The following is a 20,080-nucleotide window of genomic DNA, read 5'->3' as shown; positions in this document are numbered from 1 at the left end:
CAGTACAAAACAGCATGTAAGGGAAGAAGGAGGCCCTGGCTCTGTTGTCACAAACATCCTGTTTGAGAAAAGTCCTAAGAAATTTGGCATTTAGAAGGACCTCAGCCCAAAAGGGGCCTTACCTGCTCTCTCAAATAGCCTTGCTCCATCTGGCTGCACAGTGAAGGGCTCTCCTCAGCTGACAGTGACTCCTGTGATCTGGTTCCCTCAGGCCTTGGATCTACAGACAGCTACTCAACTGTGTAAGTGGGCCCAGAGCACAGACCAGAGTCAGAGCAAGAGAAGCAGAGGGCAGGGTGAGGTGGCTCTTACCTGTAATCCCAGCTACTCAGGAAGTTGAAATCAGGAGGACTGAGGTTCAGATAAGCCTGGACAGAAAGTTAGCGAGATTCCCTCTCATCTCAACAGGCAAACTGAATATGCTGCCACACACTTTTCCTGCTACTCAGGAGGCAGGCGCAGGAGGATCGTAGTCTGAGAACAGCCATAGTCAAAGAGTACAAAGCCCTGCCAAAAAAATCGAAAAGGGGTAGGGCCATGGCTAAAGTGGGACAGTGCCTACCCAGCAAGCACAAGGCCCTGAGTTCAAACCCCAGGACCACCACTACCACCAGGGAGAGGGAGCGGGAGGGAGAGAGAGAGAGAGAAAGAGAAAGAGAAAGAGAGAGAGAGGTGAGGTGGAGACTGTTGGTCCTGGCTGAGAAGAAGCTGTTGGCATGGCCTAAGGGACATCCCCACTAAGAGAACCCCTGCTGCCCTTCGGCAGGGGTTAATAATACCTCCACTTTGGCGGAGAACAAGAAAGCTCAGGTACTGGTGGCCACACATGGCCTGTCCCATCATGCTGCTTGTCTTCCTGCTTGCCCTGTGTTGTAAGATGGGGCTCCCTACTGTATCATCGAGATACACCTGCCCACAGGAAGACGTGCACCACCCTGCACAGGTTAGCTTGGAAGAGAAGATGCTCTGCCTAAGCTGGTGGAAGCTATGGAGACCCATGACTGTGACAGCTACAGTGAGATCTGCTGTACTAGGAAGGGTTAAAATCTGTGGCTCACATTGTCACACCAGAAAAGGTGAAGGCTAAAGAACTTGCCACTAGGCTGGGTGCTGGTGGCTCACGCCTGTAACGCTAGCTATTCAGGAGGCAGAGATCAGGAGGATTGCGGTTCAAAGCCAACCTGGGCAAATAGTTTGTGAGACCCTATCTCAATAAAAGCCTTCACAAAAAAGGGCTGGAAGAATGGCTACAGGTATAGACCTTGAGTTCAAGTAAGTCTGCCTTCAGCCTCTCTCTCTCCTGGTTCTAACCCTCAGAGGAGTCACTGCTACTCACATCTCGTGTATCCTTGTAGAGTTTCCACACAGATCCAAACATGCCCCCTTCAATCTGTTCTATGTGACCATGCAACAGTTTCTTAAAGTGGACTTCTGGGTTTGTTATTCCTTTTTTGAGGCTTCCTGACACATAAAGTTCTGAACTCTGACAAAGCCTCTGAAGCTCTGCCCAGCTCTCTGGCCTCCTCTTGAGTCATCTTTGTCTTTGTGCTGTGCTCCAGCCACATTGGTCTTCTCTCCATTCCTGCCTCAGAACCTTTGCACATCATGGCCAACCACATGGGTGCCCTCTCCCCCTTTCTGTATCCAGCTCAGCCTCTTAGGTGTTTGCTTTTGTGTCACTTCTCAGAGGGATCTTCCTGACTTTCTTCTCTAAGCAGTGTTCTTCACTGTCACTGTAGCCAGATCACTTCTGGAGCATTCTCTGTAACTTGCATTGTGTGATATGTATTTTGCATGATTACATGTCTAATGTCCGTCTTCCAACTGGACTACAAGCTCCTTGAGGGTAGGGACTTCAGCATCGCCCTGTGATAGCAAACAAAGTCCCGGCATACAGTGTTTAATAAATATTTGTTCAGAGACTGGATGAAGACTTGGTTGGATATTTGGTTGGTTTGGAGGGAATTGCGGATTTCAGCTTTATAACTTAAAAAGCTAGGGTCCAAGCATGGTGATTCATATCTGTAATGCCAGCTACTAGGGAGGCGAAGGTAGCGGGATTTCAGGCCAAGGCTGGTCCCAGAAAAAGCGTGAGACCCTATCTGAGAAACTAAAAAAACCCAAAAGGACTGGAGGTGTGGCTCAAATGGTAGAGCACTTGCCTAGCAAGGTAGAGGCCCTGAGTTCAATCCCCAGCACCACCAAAATAAATAAACAAATAAACTTATGAAAAGTTACAAATGTACATACAAGCAGAGAAAACAACGCAGTGAGCTTCTATAAGTTCACCCCTGGAATCATCAGTAGTTAAGGTTTTGCCACACTTGTGTGATGTTTTTATTTTATTTACAAGTTTGCTAGACTTTTGCGGGCACAGAAACATCACCTCCCATTTATTGAGTGTCTACTCTGGGCCAGAAACTGTGCTAAACGTTTCTTAGAAATATTGTCACTGCGTCCTACCTAGAGCCTGTAAGGAGGCCATCCTGAGCCCCATTGTAGACATGAGGACAAGGAGACAGTTAATTACTGTGCACCGTTTCAGCTTCGTGGGCGGAAATCTTGGACTTCAAAGTTCGTGCTCTTAACTCCCAAACGCTGCTCACTGTAGATTTTATCAAATGCAATTCTCTCCCACCGCTCTCTCTATTCCGTATCTATGTATTTTGTATTTTTTAAATAATTTTTAATGTTTTTCTTTCTTTCTTTGTTTTGAGACAGCATCTCACTATGTAGCCCAGGCTGATCTGGAACTTGTGATCCTCCTGCCTTGGCCTCCCGAGTGCTGGGATTATAGGTGTGTATCACCAAGCCTGGCCACGATTTTTTTGTTAAACACTTGAAGCATTTTTGTTGTGTGTAAGTTGTAAAGTAAAACAAACTGCTCTTGGACTATGAAAGGAGAGCAGCAATTAGCTTAATTATCCCCCTGTTTAAAAATCAACTCAGCAGTAAGTATTATATGTGTGGTGCTGGGGTTTGAACTCCAGGCTTCATGCTTGCTAGGTGCACTAGCATTTGAGCCACTCTGCCTGCCCTTTTTTGTGTTGGGTATTTTTGAGATAGGGTCTCTTGAACTGTTTGCCTGGGATGGCTTTGAACTGCCATCCTCCTGATCTCTGACTTCTGAGTGGCCAGGATTACAGGTGTGAGCCCCCGGCACCTGGCCAGCAGCAAGTATTTAGTGAAACTTTTGTGTGTGTGGTGCTGGGGCTTGAACCCAGGGCCTCACACATGCTAGGCAAGCTCTCCATTTCAGCCTCATTGAACACTTTTTAATTTATCAAGCACCATGTGAAGATCTGCGGGAAACAACCATGAACCAAGTAAGTACTGACCCACTGTTGAAGATGAAAGTCCAGTAAGGTCCTCCAGCATTAGCTGAGATCGTATGTGATTGAATCCATCCGATGTGAACACACTCTTGGCTTTGGGTGACCCTGTGGCTGTAGAAGGAGGGCAGTGAGGTGGAGCAGGGCTTGAAACAGTCAGCTCCACTCTTCAGAGCTTTCTCCTCTGGCCTTCTCCTCTCTGCCTGTTTCAGGATGCCTCTGGAGCAAAGCTGCTTTCATCTCTGATTGGACAGAGGGAAAAAAGTTCCGTAATTCAAAATTACTCTGACAGCCTAGCAGGGCTGCTGTGTTCACATGGGTGGCTATCACTGCACAGTAACAACTGGAGAGCTGGCCCAAGCTGAAATCCAGCCCAGGCTCCACGTGCACAGTTGGGCTCTGGAACCCTGAGGAAGGGGCTTCCCCCACGTGCCCTCCCACTGTGGCCATGGATCATGGGCTACAAAAGCATGGCACGAGCTGCAAGCGTCCTAAGGTTTTGATGGCAGTAAGAATGGAAGCATTGGCTCATGGCAGGTCAAAGCACAGACTTTCTAGGGTACATATTGTGACTCGAGAAGCATCCTGTCCGTGTGTACATGGAAAGCATGGGAATGGGTACCAATTTCTAGGTGGTTTATTTCTTAGACTTCATTTCTAGAGTTAACTTTCAATCACTTATCGCAGTGATGAAGGAGATACTAACACCTGCATAGCCCTCTAGGAACACACCAGAAGTTTTCCATGGGAAACACATCTGCTGCTTTCCTTTTTGTGTCTATGTCTGGTAGTATTGCTGAGCTTTCGTTTAGTGAGCCCAGATCTGTGGATGAGGGTTTTACTTAATCCTCTTCCTATACAGTAGGCATTACCAGCTCACTTTTACTCACTGGCAGTTAAGTATCCCAAGGTCATATAGCAAAGGAGTGCTGAAGTAGGGCTTGAACCCTTGCCTGTTTGACTCTGAAGCCCTCAAAGGTTACCTTGTACACATCTGTTTTGGGAGTTGAGATCTGTTCAGTTAGCTCTGTATCATGACCTGGGTACCCACAACACAGATGTCAGCCTACTATTCAAGTATTTCCAACCGGTTATGCTCCCAGCACCCAGGAGGCTGAGGCAGGAGGATTATGAGTTGAGGTCAGCCTGTCTCAAAAAAACAAAAGCAAAACAACAACAATAGCAAAACAAGGCCCAGGGATGTTGCTCAGTGGTAGAGCACTTGCTTAGCAGGCAAAGGGTCCCGAGTTTGCTCCCCAGCACTACAACAACAACAACAGCAAAAAGGAAGAAAGAAAGAAAAAAGAAAACAGAAAGAAGAAGGTATGTGCAGTCTCCTCCGAATTGGAATCATTCTCAGCTCTTCTCCCTTAAACACCCACAGCCTTCGTAGTACATACCTGATAGGCAGTAATTTTCCTTGGGCTGGGCACCTAAGGATGACTCCTTCCTGTTAGTAAGTCTCAATTCACACTTATGTCACAAGCCCCAGACCAGCCATGGCCTTTTATCTCTGACAACTTCACTGCTTAGCAGAAGCACTGACAGAAGATTATATATTTTAAAATCTCATAAGGGTCTTTTTCTTTGACAATCTCCTCACAGCTGTCACAGAGAGGGCAATAATCCATGCCCTAGTGACTTGGGGGGCAGAGTAGGAGGATTGCAGTTGGAGGCTGGCCCCCAGTTGGAGGCCGGCCCCTGGGGGCGGTGGGAGGCAGCATGAGACTGTAACTGAAAAATAACTAAAAAGAGATGGAGGCATGGTTCAAGTGGAAGTGCTTAGCAAGAGTGAGGCCCTCGGTTCAAATTCTCAGTACAGCCAAAAAAAAAAAAAAAATTAAAATTAAAAAAGAGGATAATCCAAAAAAGACTAAAATGAGAAAATTGTTTGTAATAGCATTTGGAGGGAGCCGGATGGCTGAAACTTCAGTTCAACATGAAGACTGTAATTTTGTGGAAATTGGGGAGAGGAGGTGGTGGCTTGGAGTCATGGTTTAGATTTAAAGGTCCCCCAAAGGCCCATATGCTGGTCTAGCCTGTGACACTATTGGGAAGTGCTGGAACCTTTAAGAGATGGGGCCTGAAGGAAGGAAGTTAGGTCATGAGGGTGACCACAATATACTGCTTTGCCACAGGCAGAATGACAACGGGGCTAAGTGACCTTGGACTGAAACTTCTGAAACTGTGAGTCAAAATAAAACTTTCTTCTGAATACTTTGTTTACCTCAAGTATTTTGTCACAGTGATGGAAAGCTAACATACTCTAAGAGATTGTTTTCATGGTTCTAAGATCACTAGTATAGCCAGGAGTTCACTAGTTCACTTCTATTATTATTATTATTATTATTATTATTTTGCTTTGGGTTTAAGTGAAACAATTGGTTTGCAACTGTTGACCAGTATGGTGTCTTACTTCACTTCCTTTTTTTTGTGGTAGTGGGGTTTGAACTCAGGACCTTGCACTTATTAGGCAGGTGCTCTACCACTTGAACCATTCCCCAGCTCAAAGAGCTTTAGTTCTTTTTTGAACAAGCTCTCAGGTTTTTACCTGGTCTAACCTGGACTACAGCCCTCCTGTTTATGCTTCACCCATAGCTGGGCTGTACGTGCACCTCTACACCCAGCTTTTTTTTTTTTTTTAATTGGCTGAGATGGGGATCTCTTGAAGTTTTTGACCAGGCTTTCCCTGACAAATCTCTGCCTCCTGAGTAGCTAGGATTACAGGTGGGAGCCACTGCACCTGGCTTTAGTTCACTTTGTAACCTAAGGAGGTTTTTGTAAGACAAAGCCCCTCACTTCATGATATTCGCATTTATGCTTTTCTAGTTTAAGCATTTTATAGACCTTCTTTCATTTCATCCTCACAAACATACTGTGTGTTTTACAGGTGACTGTAACTTACAAAGTTGCAGTTACATAGGATTACTAAGTCTAGTGATCTAATGTACAACAATACAATGTTGTATTGTGTACTGGTATTTGTCCAAAAGGTAGATTTTAGGTTTTCTCACCACACACACACACACACACACACACACACACACACACACACACACACACACGCTGGCCGGGTGGTAGAGCACAAACCCCAATACCACCACCACAGCAAAAAGCCAGGCAGCATGGCTCCAGGTTGGCTCTCTCTGCTGTTTGATGTCCCTCTGTGCTCTTTCAGGGCACTGAGCGTGCTCGTGCCATTCAGATCTCATCTCTAGGTTGCTAGGCAGCTAGGCTTCTTCCCCACTTTTGTTTCTAAGATGAGGGCTCTTCCCTAAATATCTCTGGCCTCCACCTCACCTTCACAGTTCCCCTGCGGAGATGAAGATGGAGTGGCCACCAGAGTGGGAGGGGAAGGGTACTAGTCGTTGTCCTCTCACTACACCTTTTGTTCTGTCTCTCCAGGGACTCGGCTTCCTGCTGGGTGGGGAGGGGGAGGCCTTCACTGCTCGGTGCTCCAGAGTCTGTAGGTCTGCCTAACTTGGGTTTGGGTTTGGTATGAGGAGGCTCTTGGTCCCATGTAAGCCACAGTCTTCAAATCAACTTAACAAAGGGGATATCTGCCTATGTGAACTAGGACTGAGGAGAGAGTTCTGTATCCACCACATGCTCCTCTAAGAGCTGTTAAAAGAAATAAGAAATACGATAAGAAACAAGATACCGTGTGAATTTAAGAGTCTTGATCTTTATTCCCAGGGTAACTAGTTCATCAATCAAACTGAGGAAGGGGGACATAGCTTGGTCCCATGATTGTTTAACTCCTGTAAAAATCAGGAGTTACTAACTCCTGTGAAAGAAGATTTATTATCCCTGTGTTCATTCATAAGGAAATTCTTCAGTCATAAGAAAACATAAAGCCCACAGCCAGGCTTTGTTCCCGGAGGCTCAGAGAAGTCATAGGAATTGCTCAAGGCTGTATAGGTCAGTGGATGAACTCAGGGATTTGCACCCAGGTCTGACCAATGACATGAGTGAGACTTTCTTCGGGGAAGACAGGAGAGCAGTGACAAACTGATAACAAGTCCATACTGAACCCTGACCTTGCTACTGTGAAATTTAATACCACTCAGTACTTTGTGATACATTATCTCATTAAATTCTTGTATCACCCTTATAAAGTAGATAGTTGTCCTTGCTACAGAGTCTGAGGCTCAATGATGTTAAGTCATTTTTCAAAGGACACACAGTAAGTGACAGTAATCCAGACCTTCTCATTCCAAACCTTTAGAGGTGACCAGGACTGCCTGTGTTTCCTGTGGCTTACAAAGGTAGCTGGGAGAGACAGCCTCTGAGATGACATCAGAGGTCTAGAATCGTACATTACCAAGTGCAGACAGGCCTGGGGGCTGTGTGTGCAGGTGCTGAGGAGTGGGGAGGGAGGCCAGGGGAGACATCTATGGGAGAAAGGGTTGTGGAGCAGAGTAAAGTGACCAACATGGAGGAGATTCATCCAGGCATCAAGGAGAGGAATTCAGCCAGGTTCCAGCTGACACATGCTTGATGATAACAAAGAAAAAGAACATGGCAAGTTTGAGAATCAGAAATAATTCTGATTGGAATGGTGTGACTTTGGATGTGGGAAGTCAGCTGTAACAAACAAACAAAACAACCCTAGCAGCAACAGCACCCATCCCTTGTGAAATGGGGGAACTGCCCTAGAGAGCAGATAGGCTCCATCCAGGTCAATGGTGTTTTTTGTTTCTTCCCAGTACTGTGGTTAAACACAGTGCTTCTTGGCGGGGTTGTTGCACTTGAGCCACCCTCCTGCCCTCTTTCCTCTGGTTATTTTGGAAATAGGATCTCACTTCTTGCCCAGGCCTCTCTGGACTGTGTCCTCCTATTTTATGCTTTGTGCTGTAGCTGGCATGAAAGGCGTGCACCACTGTGCCTAACTTTTTTTCATTGAGATAGGGTCTCACAAACTGTGCCTGGGCTGCCTTGGAACTGCGATCCTCCCAATCTTAGCTTCCTACATAGCTTGGGAAGACAGGCATATGCCACTGCACCCAGCTACTGTTGAGATGGGGATCTTGCAAAGTTTTTGCCCAGCTGGCCTTGAGCCATGATCCTTCCAATCTCAGCCTCCTAAGTAGCTAGGATTCCCTCTTTCCTTCCTTTCTTTCCTTCCTTTCTCCCTCCTTCCTTTCCTCCCTTCCTCCCTCCACCTTCCCTTTTTCAACAAATTTTGTTGAGCAGCTCTGTGCTACCTATGTGCTGGAGCAGCATAGTCCTTATTTGTACTCTCAAATAATTGCCTATTTAATATATAATTATGTAATAATCTACATAAAAGGAAGGAAATACAGGGAACACTGAGGACTTGAAGAGGAGTGACCAGACCTGGTCTGGGGAGGCTTTACCGATGAGCTGAGGTCTGAGACTAGAAAGGTGAACAGAAATGTATTAGGCAAAGGCAGTAGGTGTAGTGAAAAGAAGAAACAGCGTTTGTAAAGGCTTTTAAAATCTTTCTAAGAAACTGAAAGTAGTCCCCTGTGACTGAAACATTGAGAGTAAAGAAGTAGCATAAAGCTGGGTGCTGGTGGCTCATGCTTGTAATCCTAGCTGCTCAGAACGCAGAGATCATGAGGATTGTGGTGCGAAGCCAGCCCAGACAAGTAGTTCTTGAGACCCTATCTTGAAAATACCTAACATAAAAAGGGCTGATGGAGTGCCTCAAAGTGTGGGTCCTGAGTTCAAGCCCCAGTACCTCAAAAAAACAAAAAAGAGAAGTGGCACAAAATCAGGTGGAAGAGACAAATAGGGACCAGATGACACTGGGCCCTATGGTCAGTTTATAATCAAGTTTATGCCTTTATCCTAAAAACAATGGAAAGTTGCCTCTCAACTTGTAGAGGTGACCTGGCCAGATTTGAGTTTAAAAAGCCAAATGCTGTTCTAATTATATGGATGAGTGGATTATGGATATGAGGTTAGAGCTGATGTGAAGAGCCAAGTTGGGATACACAGCAGATGATAGCTTCTATTGAGAGCATGACTGTGGAGATCGAGGGAAGTCATGGGGTTTGAATGCTATTTAGAAGGTAAAATCTACAGGATCAGGTGATGGATTAGACGCAGAGCGTGATGGGTGGGTGGGACAGCTCAAGGAGGGCTGACTCCTAGATCCTGGTTTGCAGAGTTGGGTGGCTGTTTGGTGGTGGAGATGGCAATTACTGTGAAAGGAAAACTTTCCTACTGAACACAGTGAGTGTGGGAAGACTGGAGCCATCTCTGTGGTGAACCACATAGACAGGTGGGGAGAGTGGAGGTCTGGTGTTCAGAGGGGAGGCCTGGGCTTGAGGCATCAGTACACAGCAGTCGTAGGTCAGAGCTCATTTAGGCAGGGAAGATAATGGAAAAAGAAGTGACTTAGGAAGCTGATTCAAGATGAAAACCTTCAAGAAGTTTGTGGGCTTGGGAGAGATGAGGGGCTATGTACCTATGTGATTATTGTATAGTCACAAAAGGACTTATCTTCTACCAATACCATGATTAAGGCATTCAGAGGACAGAAACACTGTGCCAACTTAAGGGACTAGTAACAGTTTCATGAAACAAATTTAAGACCATCTTTGCTGTGTAGCAAGAATAAAAAGAGGTAGGCGAAGGGAAGGATGGGCTTCTAAGCTGAGAGAATGACTAGACAAAGGATTTGAAGGCTGAAAGGCAAGCCAATTAGCAGAACTTCAGGCTTTTCAGTTTGTCTAGAGATGGAGTGTAAGTAGGGGATTGATGAAAAGGTGAGTTGCAGCTAGATTGAGGAGAGCTATGAATGCTGGGCCTGTAGGAGTGGGGACCTCCCCAAGGTTTGTGGGAGAAGGTGGAGAGGAGTGGTGTGACTGAAGAAGACCTCTCAGGTTTTTCATGTGGAGTTCACTGAAGAGGACAGATAGTGGAGATGGAGAGACCAGGTAGGAGGCTGGAGTGGAGTAACTTAGAGATTGTTTGAATGCAATGACTGAATCCATTCAGCTAGCTAGCTTAAGTAAAAGGAGATTTATTTAACCTCATGGAATACAATCCAGAAGTCTGCTGGCCTACGGGAAATGGACAGTTAGTTGTCAGGCTATCTCTGTGCCTCTGTCTCCCAGGGGATACATGCATGATCTCTTGTCTTTGCTTCTCTTTGTTCTATGCTCTCTGTACACCAAACCAACTTTCCCCATAAGATTCTTGGCTTCTGCTTTCTATTCACTATGATTTATTTTTTTGGGGGGGGGTGTTGGGTTGTCATGGCACCCACTCTCACCTGAATCTACTTGGTCTTACATCTCCAGAGTCTACCAGCACTTGCCAGTCTCTCTGCTGATCACAGCATAAACACGTGCTGTAGCACTGGGTGGCAAAGTGACTCCAAACTGATACTCCAGTCACAACCAGTACAATAGTATGCCATGTTTCCTTCCTGCATTCTTTGTTGGTGGATTTGTGTGGATTTGCTGGGCACTGGGCATGATTTTACTCACATTATTTCTACATTTGTGCAATAACAGTTTATTGTCTGTTGCCAGATGAGTCTGTCTTGTCTATATCGTCTATTGCAGTATAACAAATTACTGCAAAACTTGGTGGCTTAAAACAACACTAAACACTTATTATCTCCATTTCTGTGGGTTGGGAATCTGGGAGTAGCTTGCCTGGGTGGCTGTGGCTTGGGGGTCCCTCATGAAGTTGAAATCAGAATGTTGGCTGGGGCTGTAGTTATCTGAAGGCTTGACCGAAGCTCGAGGACCCACTGGGCAGAGAATCATCACATGGGTCTGTCATAGAGCTGCTTGAATGTCCTTCCTACATGTTACTACATCAGTTACCATGTAGAAGTCATCCAACAGACACAGGTGGAAGACACTGTGTCTTTCATGACCTACTGTCAGAAGTCAAATGCCATCACTATTGTCACGTTCTGTTTGTTACAAGTGAGTTATTAAATCTAGCTCACACTCAAGGGAAGGGGAATTAGGGTCTATTGTGTTAAGAGAGGATTATAAAATAATTTATATATGTAATTTAAAACCACACAACCATTCTAACTTTAGTACCTGATACACTATTAGGTGCTTAACAGTTTATAAAAGGAATGATCATTCTTTCTCCTCAATTTGGATTTGCTAGCACAGAGACAGTGGCATAAGAGGCAAGGAGCCACATCAATGAGCTTCTTTCAGCTGTAGTGCCCTTCTGATATGTTGCTCCATCAGGAAATGGCTGGGCCATTTTGGGATGTTGCCATGCATACAAAGTATGAGCTGTTAGGCTTCCTTCAGGTGTTGGTGTAAAACTTGAGAGGCAGTGTCAGGTTCATAAGAGTTGATGTTTGCTAGAGAATTGGAATTCTACATGTATATTTACAATATGAACCTCTAACAATGATTATTTTGAGGAACAGCTACTTTATGTATCTCTGTAGACTTGGGATCACTTGATCAAGTAAATTTAGATCAGAGTAGGTGCCATAGCACATAACCCATAGTAAAGGGACAGAAGAATGGGTTCTTTCATATAGTTCTCTAAATTCCCAGCATTCCTAGAGAGAAGAAAGCAGGTGTTAGGAGCAGGAGCCATGGAGGTGTGTCACTCAGTTCTCCCTGCAAGAAAGAACTTAACAATCAACCGGGAAGGGTACAACTGGAATCCACCCTAGCTTTTCCATGAGGCTGTACTCTTTCTGGGCAGGCCCCAGCTAAAGACCTTGCACTGTGAACATAGGCCTGGCCATGTCTGCCTAATGTAGTACTCCTTGAACAAGCAATCTTTGCTTCAAAGTTCCTCGGTGAGAGGATCTCTGCAGTCTCAGAATTCAAGACCAGCCTGGGAACAGAGCAAGACTCTGTCCAAAAAAAAAAAAAAAAAAAAAGAGAGAGAGAGGGTTGGAGTTGTGGCTCAAGTGATATAGTGTCTGCTTTGCTTTACCAGAGTCATTTTTTCTGTTCCCTGCTTAACCACTTGAGAACATTCGATTTTGTTTGTCATAGTGATGTCACATCTGTCTTGTTTTCTAGGGCTGCAGTAACTGGAGGATGGGAGCTGGAGACTGATGTGACAGTCAGGTTGGTTTCTTGGCTTGTCCAAGCCTCACCTTGACCTCTGCCTTATCTCATGACATTCTCCTTGAGTACATGCCTGTCTCAATTTCTCCTTTTAATCAGGACACTAGTGATCTTGGATTGGCCACCCCTCCATATCTTCATCTTACATGGCGGACATCTTCATCAACCCAATTTCCACATAAGCTCCCATTTTGAGGTTAGAACCTCAGCATACAGATTTAAAGAAGACATAAATTCAACTAATAATATCTTCTAAACATTGCTTTCCTTGAACCCTGTCTCAGCCTCTCCAGAGAAATTTCACCCAAGCTATGTTAACTACCACCTTCAAAGACTTTTCTCTGGCCCAGTCCTGAGTTCTGGAGGGACAGATCCAGTTACCAGTGCTCATATTAGAATAGTCACAGGTCACTTTATATGTATAGTGTCCAAACTGAATAGCTGTCACTTCTCCAAAGTGTTGGTCTCAGACTGGTTCCTCCTGCCTGCCCTGGAAATTACCCTGGAAGTGCTAGCTTATTGGTCTCCACTCCGGACCCCACTCCCTTCTGGTCATGGAGTCCTGCTCATCCTACCTCTTCAATAGCTCACACATGTCTCTTTTTCTCTGCTGTCACTTCCTTATTTACATCCCTTTTAACCTGAGGGTTTTTGTTTGTTTGTTTGCTTTTGTTTTTAGACAGGGTCTCTCTATATAGCCCAAGTTGGTCTTGAACTCGAGCTTCTCCTGTCTTAGCATCTTGAGTCTTGGGATTGCAGGCACGCTCCCCTGCACCTGGCTATCTTGAATATTATGACTAATAATGACAATAAATAATAAGAATTTACTGGGTACTTAATGAGTGCCAGGCCCTTACATGAAGTGTTTTCTAGTCTTCAATACTCTTTGTAGGTCTAAATGTGTAGACCCTCCAAATTCAATTGATCAAGAAAAATATAAACTTTTCTTTTTTTTTCCATAATTCAACTTAATGATTGTTTCGAACTTTCCATCTGATGGCAGAAGACATAATCTCAGATAATAATGCAGAGTAAACAACTAATTCCTGAACTGATTTGTCATTTATTCTTTTTTTTCTTTTTGTAGTACTGGGGTTGGAATTCAGGACTTTGTAAATGATAGGTAAACACTCAACCACTGAGCTATATCCCTAGCCATTCATTTGCTATTTCTTCATAACAACGATACTAGTAGTAATAATATCGAGGCCAAAAATATTAGCATAGTACTGTAATATGTGAGTGTATAAAATATGGGAGCATTTGGGCCAAATAGCTACTTATGGACCTTTAGATCATTCACTATCACAAAATCTTCATGACACATCTCTGCATAAATGTGTCAGTATAATTGTATACCCCCAAATGAAAATCCTGGATCAAGGGGTAAGTGTGTTTTAAATTTTGATACCTATTGCCAAATTGTCTTCTGAAGAGCTTGTACCAATTTATATTCTCACAAATAGCATATGAAAATGTGTTTCCCCTCTGATACCCCAACTGTGGGTATCATCAAACTTCTCATTATTCCCCATATTTTTTCTCAATTTTATTTCTGTAATTATGAGTTAATAAATTTTTCATTCTACACTGTTTTTTAACCCACTCAATGTAATATAAGTATCTTTTCATTTTTCAATTTAAAATTTTTAAATATGTACCATGTCGGATATACTTTTAGGAATTTAGTTTCTAGTTACAGATCTAAAAGACCACGTTAGAGAGAATCTTTTTTTGTAATAAGAATAGGATGTTTGTGACTAAGAAATTGTAAGTGCACCCTCTATCTTAGAATAACTACATAACAGGCCAGTACTACCCCCCAAAGAAATATAATGTAGACCATAAATGGATGTCACATATGTAATTTTAGATTTTCCAGTAGCCAACCTCAGCATCATGGAAAAAATTTTTTCTAGTAGCCACATTAACAAGTGAGAAGAAACAGGTTAATTTAATTCAATGATGTATTTTAAACACAATATATGTAAAATAGCATCACTTTAATATAAAATTAGTAATGAGAGTTTTCCCCTTCTTTCTTCCTTCTTTTTCTTCCTTTTTGTTCTGTCCTCTAAATCCAGTGTATATTTTACACTTAGAGCACATCTCAATTTGCTAGCTGTACGTGGCTAGTGGCTACTGTGTTAGATGACTCAGGTAAGTGCTGGTAAAGAAAGCTATTGTGGACTAGTGGAGTGGTTCAAGTGGTAGAGCACCTGCCTAGCAAGTGTGAGGCACTGAGTTCAAAGCTCAGTACTGCCAAAAATGAAACAAAAATTGGCTATTGTGTAGAAGTCATAATTAATGCCTAGTAGCTTAAAATGGTACATGACAACTTGCCTAGTTTATTGAGGCAAAGTTCAGAGGAGGTACTCAGTCAAGGTTTGCTTTTCTAATTGAGTTATTTTTATTTTTTCAATTGAATGTTCATACTTGTTTTATATAGATATGGTCAAAATACCACATTGTAGCAATGAATCATTTTGTTAGCCATAAAACAAAAAACAATTCATATGTTTTACTTTATTTCTCAGAAATGAGAGATGTTTTAAGAATGTGTTTTCATAAGATTTGCCAATTTTTTTACATTGCACAATAGATTTTTTTTTTTCCCTCTTCCTTTTGGAGAATTGTTGGGTTGATAAAGCTTTTTAACCTCAGTAAGAACAGATGCGTTGACATAGTTTGGGAAGGCAAAAACAGTGTGACTTGAAGAAAAGCCCTCAGGGAAATGTCAGTCTCCCAAGGATGTTTGAAAGCTAGGTAGAGGAAGTTTCTAGTCTCCAACGGATGTTGTGAATTAAGAGCCAGCAAGAGCTTGAGGAAACCGACAGTCCTCCAATGTCACAAGGCAATACTAGAACCCGAGTCCCTACATTGTCATTTCTCAAGAGGATTTTCAGTTAAATTTGTTGCTCAAAATTTGTCCCCATGATTTGTTCTTTTTTGGGGGGGAGGGGTGTAAATGGAGTTTATTAAAAGTTAGGAAGGAAGGTATAAAAGGGAGCATGGTGGGGCCCAGTGGAATCTGGAGACCAAGAGAGTATGTTTCTCTTCCCCAGGTGCATTTAAAACTTACACTAGCCCATGGAAGGAGGAACCAGGTGACTCCCATCCAATAATCAATGTGTGGGGAGAGGCCTGGGTGATTCCTGGGCCAGGTGAGGGTGGCCCCTGAGCCAGAGCATGGTCAACCTGAAATGAAATATTTTTGTATGAGTCCCAAACATTCCCTAATTTTAGCCTACCTCATTTTCCCCAAGAGACAAGATTTCAAAAAAATATTTTTGAGTTGCTGAGGGGCTAGAGTTCTCTTCTCTTCTGAATTTGCTTTGAGCTGACAAGGAGCAGCAGAACCTACCTACAAGGGGAAGTTGTCTCTCCTGCTTCTTTCTCTTGGGACTCATTTGGACCAAAGTGTGTGAATTACTACCTAGCACAGTCAGGGTTCCTTGAGGAGGTCTAGGTTGTTTATGGAGATCTTGTTTGTCTGTAGAGATCAATAGCCCTGCTGCCTCATGAGTTGAGTCCTAAAGGCTCTTATTCTATCACTTGTGGTCAGTTTTTACCTCAGGCCACGGAGTTATAGTCAGCTTATAATCTTGAGAAGAATGGGGGAACAAGTACATTTTCCCTAGGGAGTAGCAAGATGGCGCTGGACACGTGGTGGCTTTATCATAATGGCAGCATTTTCTGTGAACACTTTGTCTCTCCAAAGGGTCTCCTCTCTCCTGGCTGGTTTTGCCACATATTGGCAGTTGCAGTGGAGTCTGTGGTTAGAAGACTTCCAAATTCTTTGTGTCCCATGTGGAAGAATCCATGACAGGACACGTGGCTGTAAATCCCACGATTTGTTCTTTAGGGAAATGTCAATCCCATTTAGTCCTATCTAGTTTAATGCTCCAGTACTCACTAACTTGGGGAAGGAAAGAGAAGCATTCTAGGAGTTATGTAAGTGATTTGTAATATGATGTGAGAAGCCCTGTTCATTAAGAAGCTATCTTCATTCAAATATGGAGACACAAATGCATCAGAAAGAGAAATGCAGAAGACAAGCTGGAAAAGCCCTGTGCCCATCTATTCAGTCCACTCCATCCACCTTACAAATTAGAAAACAGACCCAGACAGGTGAGAGAATTGTTTAATGTCAGATGGTCTAGAATTCAGACTTTCTGCTGCCTGCACCAAGAGTCCTTTTTAGAAAGCATTATGATCAACATTTACCAAGCACTTGCTAAGTGCTAGGCTCTAGGGCCAATACTTTTCATAAATGTCATCAATTCGCAAATCCTTGAAATTGAAAGTATTTTAAATTTAATAGAAAAAAGTCACTCTTCTTTAACAATTTTTCTCCTTTGCTTTCTTAAACAGAAGTTGCTGATGTACAAGTCTTTCTTCATGTCCAGATTCAAAATCTACAAAGGGCTCCTAGGTATCCACCACTGGGCTGCATTTTGAAAGCTAAAAAACACTAACTTATTCACAAGAAGAGCCTAATGCTCTCTCCACCTGCACCCATCATGCTCCTCTTTGTATTCCTCTTCCCTAACTTTTAATAAAGTTTCTTTACATCCATGTGTCCTACCATAGATTCTTCCATGCAGGACACCATACACCAACAACAGTGTGGTGAAGCCAGCCAGGAGAAATGACCCTGTGGAGAGACCATGTTGTCACAGAAAATGCTGCCACCATGATGGAGCCACCACGTGTCCAGCACCATCTTGCCACACCCTAGGGATAGGAAACATCTGGGTGATGCAAGCTTGCCATCCTCTAGGAAAATTATAATGAGCTTGTGATTAAATTTAATTGTAATTTAATTCTCTAAATTAACATGGTTTTACTACATTAATCTGTTAAGGATTGGACAAAGACTAGGATATTTGTTTTAAAAATCTGTTATAAGCAATTTAAGAATCTAGCTGACTAATCTTCTAAAAATGACAAGAAAATAATTTAAGAGTGCACTCTAAATTAATGTAATTGTTTTGTGTCATTGTGTTTTCTGTGTATGTGTTTGTTTCCTATTAATTGCAGCCACTGAATTTTTACTTTTTGAGATCACACATCTCAAATGCTTGTATTTGACATTTTTTGGCATATCTAGGTCAAAACATCTCTCTGTCTGTATGTAGACATCTTTAAGATGGTTCCTAAACTACTTTTATAAAGTAAATATGTAAAGCCATTGTTTAAAAGGTTATCTAAAGTTCTAATCCTGTCCAGGTCTAACTATCCTCTGCCTTAGGACTAAAGAAAATTTATGGACAATAATCTGTTTCGTTCTATCATGAGTATAATTTATATTTAACTCTTTTATAATTTGGTTTATTGACCCATGTGTTCTTATAGATTGCTATTATAAAAATGATAGTCTAATTAAAAAAAAAGACCCCAATGTTTCTATCAAGATTACAAAGTAGTTTGGAAAGTACAGCGTCCCACTCAGTTTGTTCTCTAATTGCTTCTTCCTTCTCTGCTTTCTTTCTTTCCTTCCTTTTCCCTCTTCTCCCTCTCTGTGTCTTCCTCCCTCCCTTCCTGTTTTAGAAAAATGAGGTATCAAGGGCAGATTCTGTTGAGACTCCATTTTTTTAAATTTGTCTTGGACATGCAGAATGTTAGAAATGCAAGGTCCCTGGGCATCATCGGAGGGGAAGAGGAGGCCCAGAGAGGTAAAGGATTTTGCCTGAAGTCCACTGAACGAGGTCAGAAAGCCACCAGAAGCAAGAGTCCACTCAGCACCAAGTGGAAAAATATCTGAGTGGCAAAGGCAAGGCCCTTTTGGGTTTGGAGCTGTCATCCTTCTTAAATCATTTTGTTCAATGTCAAACCAGCAAGTTCTTCAGCTGTACTTGAGGAAGCCTCAGAAGGAAAAGCAAATCTCTAGTCATCCTCAGCCCTTGAGAGACCATGGAGCTAACAGCCAGGTAGCCGGGGGGTTGCACAGAGCTGGTCCTCAGAGATGCGAGGTGTCTGGATTTGGAAAGACAGAAAGAAGAAACAAGATTTGTGTTAATCTGTTTCTTAAAACTCTTTAGGGCACTTGGTTGTAGAATTAAGACCCAACACATTAAGAAGACTCAAAGGGGCAAACTTGAACCTGGGTTTGCACTTTGAAGCTCAGATTTCTAGGCCCTTGGTCCTCATTGACAGGTTGGGGAGGTTCTCAAGACTGGGACATTTACTTTCTCATCACAATGATGTCAACAAAAAAATCCCAGAAGCAAAATATGGAAGCTCAATAAATAAGCAGAGAGCTAGCCTAGGAGGTAAGTTATGGACCACAGATCACTTGTACCTAGATGCAGGTTCTGAGCTCTGGGTCCTAACCTGAGAAGGGACCTTTCCTGTGCGTGTGTGTTACCTTCTAGGTTAATTCTTTTTGATCTAACCTTTTCTCTAGTTCCTGGTCCCCTTCTCCTATTGGCCTCAGTTGCTTTTAAGGTATCTGCTTTAGTTTCTCTGTGTTGAGGGCAACAAATGCTAGCTAATTTTTTAGGCGTCTTACCTATCCTCACCCCTCCCTTGTGGGCTCTCGCTTTTATCATGTGCTCAAAGTCCAATCCCCTTGTTGTGTTTGCCCTTGATCTAATGTCCGCATATGAGGGAGAACATACGATTGTTGGTCTTTTGGGCCAGGCTAACCTCACTCAGAATGATGTTCTGCAATTCCATCCATTTACCAGCGAATGATAACATTTCGTTCTTCTTCATGGCTGCATAAAATTCCATTGTGTATAGATACCACATTTTCTTAATCCATTTGTCAGTGGTGGGGCATCTTGGCTGTTTCCATAACTTGGCTATTGTGAATAGTGCCGCAATAAACATGGGTGTGCAGGTGCCTCTGGAGTAACCTGTGTCACAGTCTTTTGGGTATATCCCCAAGAGTGGTATTGCTGGATCAAATGGTAGATTAATGTTTAGATTTTTAAGTAGCCTCCAAATTTTTTTCCAGAGTGGTTGTACTAGTTTACATTCCCACCAACAGTGTAAGAGGGTTCCTTTTTCCCCACATCCTCGCCAACACCTGTTGTTGGTGGTGTTGCTGATGATGGCTATTCTAACAGAGGCGAGGTGAAATCTTAGCGTGGTTTTAATTTGCATTTCCTTTCCAATTGTTTATTTTTAATAAACAATTTTTTCTCATCCTACTTTGAAACTTATCTGAACTGACTTGGGCTTAATGGAATACCTTTGATGCCCCAAATTACTTATAAGAATTTTTCTTCCGTTTTCCCAAAGAATGTTAAGGCTGCTGCATTTTTCTTGTGATCCTTCCCTAGAGAACAATCTAGAAGCCAAACACCAGTAGAGGTCAGCAGTATTGGAATGTTCCCCATGCTCAGAACAAAGCCCACCTCCTACACAAGGCCCTACAACGGCCCTATAAGATCTGTTCCTTTGGTCTAGCCTGGTAACCACACCTATGCTCTCTTCATTTCACTGATTCTGGATACACAGGCTTCCCTGGTAGGCACAAACTCTTTCTCACTCAGAACCTTCCTACAGACAGTTCTCTCTTCCCTCACTCTTGCTCAACTCAATGATCCAGGCCTACACATCACATCATTGTGAGGGCCACCTCATCTAAATAAAAATTGAGCTCACTGTATTTTCTCGGCATACTGGATATAATTTGAGGTCATACATATATTTGTGAGTTTATTTTAATATTTGCCTACCTAAAAAATA

The 20,080-nt window shown here is 43.0% G+C and overlaps 1 long non-coding RNA gene across 1 annotated transcript in view; it reads left to right on the top strand.

Annotated features, from left to right (window-relative positions):
* LOC109690721 (uncharacterized) overlaps positions 1-19,456 on the top strand; it is a 49,784-nt gene extending 30,328 nt beyond the window's left edge. The window contains exons 3-4 of the long non-coding RNA XR_012449494.1: positions 12,332-12,379; positions 16,754-19,456. This is a non-coding gene — a long non-coding RNA (uncharacterized lncRNA). The remainder of the gene's footprint in view (positions 1-12,331; positions 12,380-16,753) is intronic.
* Positions 19,457-20,080: the final 624 nt, after the last annotated feature.

Source organism: Castor canadensis, chromosome 7 (genome assembly GCF_047511655.1).
Source record: "Castor canadensis chromosome 7, mCasCan1.hap1v2, whole genome shotgun sequence".
In the NCBI taxonomy this organism is placed as follows: Eukaryota; Metazoa; Chordata; class Mammalia; order Rodentia; family Castoridae; genus Castor; species Castor canadensis.
The sequence above is the reverse complement of the archived record's forward strand: the minus strand, read 5'-3'. Positions and strand labels throughout refer to the sequence as shown.